This window comes from Dipodomys merriami, unplaced genomic scaffold (genome assembly GCF_024711535.1).
Source record: "Dipodomys merriami isolate MVZ:Mamm:240054 unplaced genomic scaffold, mDipMer1.0.p SCAF_1672, whole genome shotgun sequence".
Lineage (NCBI taxonomy): Eukaryota > Metazoa > Chordata > Mammalia > Rodentia > Heteromyidae > Dipodomys > Dipodomys merriami.
In genome coordinates this window covers 77,141-85,525 of record NW_027203018.1, presented here as the reverse complement: position 1 = coordinate 85,525, position 8,385 = coordinate 77,141, and positions in this window count along the sequence as shown.

Genomic DNA, 8,385 nt, shown 5'->3' with positions numbered 1-8,385 from the left:
ATCTATCTATTTATCTATCTATCTATCTATCTATCTATCTATCTATCTATCTATCTATCTATCTATCTATCTATATCTGTCTCTCTCTCTCTATATATATATAAAAGATACAAGGAAAATTTTTGTACTAATAGGAAGTTGTATTTGTCACTCAATATCAGTAAGGTATTGGTTTTAGGACCACCGGCATATTAAAACATCGGATACTCAAATAATCTACATGAACACAGTTATTATTTACATTAGAATCTGCCCACAACCTAGTGCAGTGTAATTGCTATGAAAATTTGTACTTCATTCTATGTTTGTAATAAAAAATAAAAGTATATGCACTGTCAACAGATACAAATTTTTTCAGATAATTTTTGTCTGCATTTTGTGGATGGAATTGGAAGCACAAATTTCATCACCAAGACTGGTCTGCAAAATGTAACAAAAAGCTGACACAGCATCATTGAATAGTACTGAAGTCCAAGGAGAAGTACTTGAATTGAGACATTATCAGAAAGTGTAAACATGCAAGTACTTTTTAGAAATAGTGCTGCTAGATTTCTCATGGATAGCTTTCATAACACTTTGTGAAACACAAGCCACAACCTCACTGAAGTATAAAAGGTTTTCCCTCACCTTTCTGTCATGTCTATATACACAATGGAATTCTATGCCTCCATCAGAAAGAATGACATTTCCCCATTTGATAGGAAATGGAAAGGCTTGGAAAAAATTATATTAAGTGAAGTAAGCCAAGCCCAAATACACAAAGGTCCCATGGTTTCCCTTGTTTGCAATATCTAGTATATGTATGAGTCAAGCAGGAAAAGTCAGATAATGTGATGTTAGGAAAAAGAATACTTAGATAAGTATTTAACTGTTTTTCTTTCATTTATAAGATTATTTCTTTGTAGCTTTGTATGTCCATCCCCCACAGTATAACCCCTACTTTCACTATATTTGATGTCAGTATAATTTGTGGAGGAGATGGGGAAAATCAAGTCGTGGACAGGGATCCAGGAAGATGGCAAAGGAGAAGTGGAGGCATAACAGGGACGAAAGAACCAGACTCGGAGGGCAAGCGGATTCTACTCAACACCAGCAAGAACCAACAAGGAGCAGACATTTTCATCCTGCAGTTCGCAGACCAGAGACGACCCAGGAACCAAGACTCAGCATGAGTAGAAGCCGCACTTCCTCACTCCTTCTCAGGGAGCAGAGGAGGGAAGGCCACCCCTCCCCCCCAGTACCTGAGATCTCCATCTTGCATACCAACAAAGCTCCGCGGAGTTGCGAGCTCCAACTCAGGCCTTAGAATAAAACTACGGTCATTTAACAGGTCACAATAACTTAACAACGTCGTAACCTGCCAGACTCAGCTCTACTCAGGTAAAAGTCACCCAGTTCGGGCACCAGCCCTAGGAATGGCTTTCTTCATCGGGTAATCAGAGCCAGAGGCTGCCCCTCCCTTTAGCAGCCTGGACAATCAACTAAAATTCACTAAACAGAATCCCTGAGAGTGGCTCCAGGCTGTGCTCTGTGAGTTTCTCACAAACTATGCCCAGGGAAGACTACTGTTTGCTGAAAGGTCTCAACTCTACACAGAACATAACCTCATCACAGCATCTCCAAACTTGAGGAAAAAGCCATCTCCCTCTTTTGTGATACTCAAAGCACACCCCCCTCCCATTGAACTAACTTGTGAGGAGGATTGAAAAATCCTGGGTAAAGCAGAGCATTTTTCTGCCTGTCTAAACAAACTGACTTTAGAAACCAACCAAGCCACAGGACCACAAACAGACCAGAGACTCCAACCAGAGGCTGATTACAGGCACAAGGGAGATATAGGATTTTTCCAAACCCTCCCCCAAAAAAATCAAAGAACTTTTTTTTCCTCTTCTTTTTTTTTATATAACTTTTACAATTTTTTTTTATTTTCTAAAACTTTTTTTTAATTTTAAATTTTGACCTTTTTTGAAAAAAATTGTTTTCTAGTAACTTTTTTCCACCTTATAATCTTTATTTTAGGGATACATGTGTGTGTGCGTTTTTCTTTGTCTTTTTTTTCTTCTTTTAAAAAAATTTTTCTTTTTTTTTTGCTTAGCTGGACTGAACTTCTGATCTTTTTTTTTCTTTCTTCCTTATCCTTCTCACCTTTTCCTCTCTTTTGTTCCTCTTTATGGGACTTAATTGTTGTTCTGCACATCCTCAGATAAACCCATATTTGACTATTAGACCCTATCCCCCATTGTGTACACACTTAATCCACAAATTTATTACTCAATTCAAAACTTCTGAGACTTAAATTCCTTAATAGCAGTAATACCTCTTTATACCTATATAATATTTTAAGTATTTTTATTTTAAATTTTTCACATCTCTTATATATCCCTCCCCTTCTCTCAACATATTCACGTTCTTTGAATAGATTGTTCTTGAATCTGCATATTATTAACTTTTATTTTTCTATTTTTTCTGGTCTTTTTTTTCCCTTTCCATTTCTTCTTGTTTTCTCTCTCTCTGCTTTCATCCTATCTAACCTATTTCCTGCTTTGAGACTAGGACTTAGTTAATTCTCCCTGTACCTTCCCATATCACTCTATTCCTATTTTTTACCCACATCTCCCCCTAACCTAATAATTTCTGGTTTACCAAATTATTCTTTGCGGTTCGTAGCCCATTAATATATAGTTGTTTGATGTTGAATAGAAGTATCTGTTGAACCAGATTGTATCTGCAGACTATTGATTGTGCAAATTCAGACTTTGGTTGATGCTTGCCTTAAGTTAGTGTTCTAGCACAAAACTGGTGTTACTTTCATCCCAAATGGGCAGAGTAAGCTGGAAAACCACAAGAAAAATGGTAAGTCAGCGTAACTCCACTCCCACTCATGATAATCAGGGGACAGAACAGATAATGAATAATCCAGAGGAGAGTTCCCAAATAGCTCTACAAAAACTGATGGCAAACATGATTAATGAAAAGATTGAAAATATACAATGAACTCTGTATAAGCGTGATAGGGATAGAGAGGAGACAATCCAAAGCTTTATACAGGAATATCATGATCGTGAGGAAGCTACTCAAAAACTGATACAGGATTTGTGGGTACAGCTTGAACATCCTCAAAGAGAAAGGCAGGAATGGCCTGAAGAGCATGAGAACACTCAAAGAGAACTACAAGAATAGCATGAACGGGAGGAAGCTAACCAAAGAGTAATACAAGAATTGAGAGAGCAAGATGAGAATACACAAAGATCATTAAGGGGATTCATGGAATCCATTAATAAAGAGCTGAAGGAAGTCAGGGAAACCACAAAGGGAATCCTGAATGTAAACCAACAGAAGGAATGGGAGCCCAAGAAAACCATAACCAATCAACTAAGTGATTTGAGAATAAACACTGAACACCAAATTAAGGAAGTAAAGAAGTCCATACAAGATCTAAAACAAAACTTCAACAAAGAATTTGAAGTCATCAAAGCTGACCAATTAGAAGGAAAAGAACTAAAAAAACAAAGTAGAAAGTCTTGACAGCAGGTTAGACCATGCAGAAGATCGAATCTCGGGGATTAAAGATAGCCTAGATATTATAGAGAAAGAACATACAACCATCCAAGACAAGTCAAAGAAATATGATAGATCTATCCAACACTTGGAAGACACCATCAGAAGGCCTAATCTAAGGAAAATGGGTATAGAGGATCACCTAGAAACAGAAGTTAATGGTCTAGGAAATTTTTTTAACAGGATCCTAGCAGAGAACTTCCCAAACAAACAAAAAGATAGTCCAGTAACATATGGAGGTTGAAGAACACACTGCTGAATCACGAGTGGATCATGGAAGAGATTAGAAAGGAAATTCAAATGTTCATGCTATTCAACAAAAATGAGCACACAAATTACCAGCTCCTCTGGGACACAGCAAAGGCATTACTCAGAGGCAAGTTTATAGCTCTCAGCTCCTAAATCAACAAATTGGACAGATCTGAAACCAACAATTTAATGAGACATCTGAACCTCCTTGAAAAACAGCAGCAAGGTAAACCCCAATCCAGTAGACAGAAAGAAATAATTAAAATTAAATCAGAATTAAATGAATTAGAATCCAAAAAACTATCAAAAGAATCATCAAAACAAAGAGTTGGTTCTTAGAAAAACTTAACAAAATTGACAGCCCCTTAGCAAATCTTATCAGAAAAAGAAGAGAACACACCCAAATTAATAAAGTCAGAGATGAGAGTGGAAACAGAACCACAGAAAAAACCATGATTCAGAACATGATAAGGGAATATTTCTCAAAACTTTATGTTAATAAGTTTGAGAAATTGACAGAAATGGACCTTTTCCTAGCAAATATTGACATGTCAAAACTAAACCAAGATGAGTTAAACCAGCTTAACAGGTCCATATCAAGCATTGAAATAGAAACAGCAATAAGAGACCTCCCAGCTAAGAAAAGTCCAGGACCAGATGGTTTTACAGAATTCTACAAGTTCTTCAAAGCCGAGCCCACACCAATACTCCTCCAACTCTTCAATGAAATTGGAAGAGAAAGTTCACTACCAAACACATTCTATGAAGCCACCATAACGCTCATCCCAAAACCAGGCAGGGACTCATCAAATAAAGAGGACTATAGACCCATTTCTTTGATGAACATTGATGCAAAACTTCTCAACAAAATTTTGGCCAATCGACTTCAACAATTCATCCAAAAAATCATACACCACGGTCAAACAGGATTCATTTCAGGGATGCAAAGCTAGTTCAATATACGCCAATCATTAATATCATTCATCACATCAACCGGAGCAAGATAAGAACCACATGGTTATGTCAATAGATGCAGAAAAAGCATTCGACAAGATCCAACACCCCTTTTTGATGAAGGTTTTAGAAAAATTAGGAATCCATGGAACATTCCTCAATACAATAAAGGCTGTATATTACAAACCTACAGCCAGCATTATACATGATGGTCAAAAACTAAAGCCATTTCCTCTTAACTCAGGAACAAGAAAAGGATGTCCACTCTCTCTACTTCTCTTCAATCTAGTATTAGAATGCCTAGCTACAGCAATAAGACAAGATCAAAAACATAAAGCAGATCCAAATAGGGACAGAAGAAATATAGCTCTCCCATTTGCAGATGACATGATCTTGTATTTAAAGAATCCCATGGACTCCACTCCCAAGTTACTCAAGCTGATTCAAAATTTTGGCAAAGTAGCAGGGTATAAAATTAACCCCCCAAAATCAATGGCTTTTCTGTATGCCAACAATGTGAAAAGTGTGGCTGAAATTAAGAAAGTAACTCCATTTGTCATAGCCCTTCAAAAAATAAAATACCTATTAATTAACTTAACCAAAGAAATGAAGGACTCTCTGATGAAAACTTTAAAATCTTGAAATAGGAAATCCAAACAAAACTTAGAAAATGGCAAAACATCCCATGCTCCTGAATTCGAATGATTAACATTGTGAAAATGGCTGTAGTTCCCAAGGCTATCTGCAAACTCAATGCGATACCTATCAAAATTCCAACTTCATTCTTCAAGGGAATAGAAAAGGCAATCCAAAAATTCATATGGAACAATAGAAGACCCTGAATAGCAAAAACGCTCCTCAACGGAAAGATCACTCCTGGTGGAATATCAATGCCAAATTTCAAACTTTACTATAAAGCCATAGTAATCAAATGAGTTTGGTCCTGGCATAAGAACAGACCTCAGGACCAATGGAATAGAATTGAAAACCCAGAAATTAACCTACAGACCTATAGCTAACTAATCTTCGAAAAGGGAGCTAAAATAATAGAATGGAAGAAAGACAGCCTCTTCAGTAAATAGTGCTGGCAAAATTGGTTAACTACTTGCAGAAAACTAAAACTAGATGCTTATATATCACCCTGCACCAGAATCAACTCCAAATGGATCAAAGACATCGGAGTCAAAGCAGACACTCTGAAAACCTTACAGGATGGAATAGGAGAAACCCTAGGCCTCTTTGGCTCAGGCCGAAATTTTCTGGGTAGAGACCCGAAAACACAACAAATCATAGAAAGGTTGGACAAATGGGATTGCATGAAGTTGCAGAGCTTCTGCATGGCAAAGGACATAGCTAGCAAGATCAATAGAAAGCCCACAGATTAGGAAAATATCTTCACTAGCCATACAACGGACAAGGGTCTCATATCTAAAATATACTTAGAGCTCAAAAAATTAAATCCCCCAACAACAAATCCTCAAAGAATCAACTCCCCAATAAATAAGTCGGCTAAAGAGTTGAAGAGAAACTTCTCTGAAGAAGAAAGAATGATGGCCAACATACACATGAATAAATGCTCAACCTTCCTAGCCATAAAATAAATGCAAATCAAAACAACATTGAATTACTACCTCACCTCAGCTAGAATGTCTATAATCAAGAACTCTAACAACAACAGATGCTGGAGGAGATGTGGACAGAAGGGAACCTTACTTCATTGTTGGTGGGAGTGTAAACTTGTTCAACCAATTTGGAAAGCAGTATGGAGGTTCCTCAAAAGACTTCACATAGAGCTCCCCTATGACCCAGCAATCCCACTTTTGGGCATTTACCCAAATGATTACAAACAAGACCACACTAAATCTAGTAGCACAACTATGTTTATTCCCGCATCATTTACCATAGCTAAGATATGGAACCAACCCAGATGCCCCTCAGTAGATGAATGGATCAAGAAAATGTGATATATATACACAATGGAATTCTATGCCTCCATCAGAAAGAATGACATTGCCCCATTTGTTAGGAAATGGAAAGGCTTCGAAAAAAAATATTAAGTGAAGTAAGCCAGGCCCAAAGAAACATAGGTCCAACGGTTTCCCTTATTTGCCATATCTAGTATATGTCTGAGTCAAGCAGAAAAGTTCAGATTAGGTGATGTTAAGGAAATGAACCCTAAAATATGTATTCAAATGTTTTTTTCATGTGACTGTTTCTAACATATATATAAGATTATTTCTTTGTTGCTTTGCATGTCCCTCCCCCACAGTACAACCCCTGCTTTCACTATATTTGTTGTCTGTATAATTTGTGGAGGAGATGGGGAAAAACAAGTCGTTTAAGGATACAGGTGGACCCCATGCAACTATGAGAAGTACAAGTCGTCATGTCAAAAACTAACTTTACAACTTTGGGGGGTGTGGGTTTGGGTGGGGTGCGAGGTGAGGCTGGGAAGGGATGTGAAGGGTAAACAAAGGAGCAGGCTGCAATTCTTGATAAGAAATGTACTCATTATCTTGCCCATGTAATTGTAACCCCTCTGTACATTATGTTCACAAAAAATAAAAATTTAAATTAAAAAAAAAAGTCGTTTAAGGATACAGGTGGACCGGATCTAACTATGAGAAGTACAAGTTGTCATGTCAAAAACGGACTTTACAACTTTGGTCCGGAAGGGGTGAGGAATTGCTGGGGTGGGGGTGGGAGGCTGGGAAGGGATGTGAAGGGTAAACAAAGGAGGAGGCTGCAATGATTGATAAGAAATATATTCTTTGTCTTGCCCATGTAATTTTAACCCCTCTGTCCAGTATGTTCACAAAAAATAAAATTAAAATTAGAAAAAGAGAAAATGTTGATGGAGTGTTTATATGCAGAAAACCTGGGAAGGCTAAATTTTTCCAATTAGCATAGTCAGTATTCTATGATCCCCCAGAGAGAAAACTGGGTAAGCATCCATTTACAACCGTCTGAATAATTCTGATTCTGCCCATATTAGTTATCTATCCATACCTGTGCCCGAGTGAGAGGATTTTAAATGACTTTAGTGCTTTAAAATTTAAATTTAAATTTGGAATGAAATTAGTTCCAGTGCATTACCGTAAGATATTTAAAAACTAAAGGTCTATAAGATTTTTTTATTTGAAGTGAAGGGATATTGGAATTTGGTTCTCTATAGTTTATGCAATTTGCAAAAAGAATTGGCAAAGTAAAATTTACATTTGCAGCACACTTGACACTTATCAAATTTTGTATATTGAAAAGAGCATAAGCCTCAACAATACGTCAATGCTATTCTGTTATTTATCTCTAAAGGTTTATGCTTCTGGTCTCTTAATATTAAAACCAAATTTTTTTCATCTTTAGCTAGTTGTGCAAAGGGGTTTCACTCCATCATGTCAGTGTGGAATAGAGTGTATTTACATTTCATTGTACAACACATCTGGATCATTGTAAATCTTTCCACTTTTCTTCCTTCCCTTTCCCCAACCCCACCTATCCCTTCAAGTTTCCTACTTATATTCTCACATATGTACGTTGAGTGATCTGACTGTATTAGTTCTACATTTCCCCCTCCATTCTTCTGTCCTACTCCCTTTAAGCCCAGCTCCTTATTTAAGACTTATT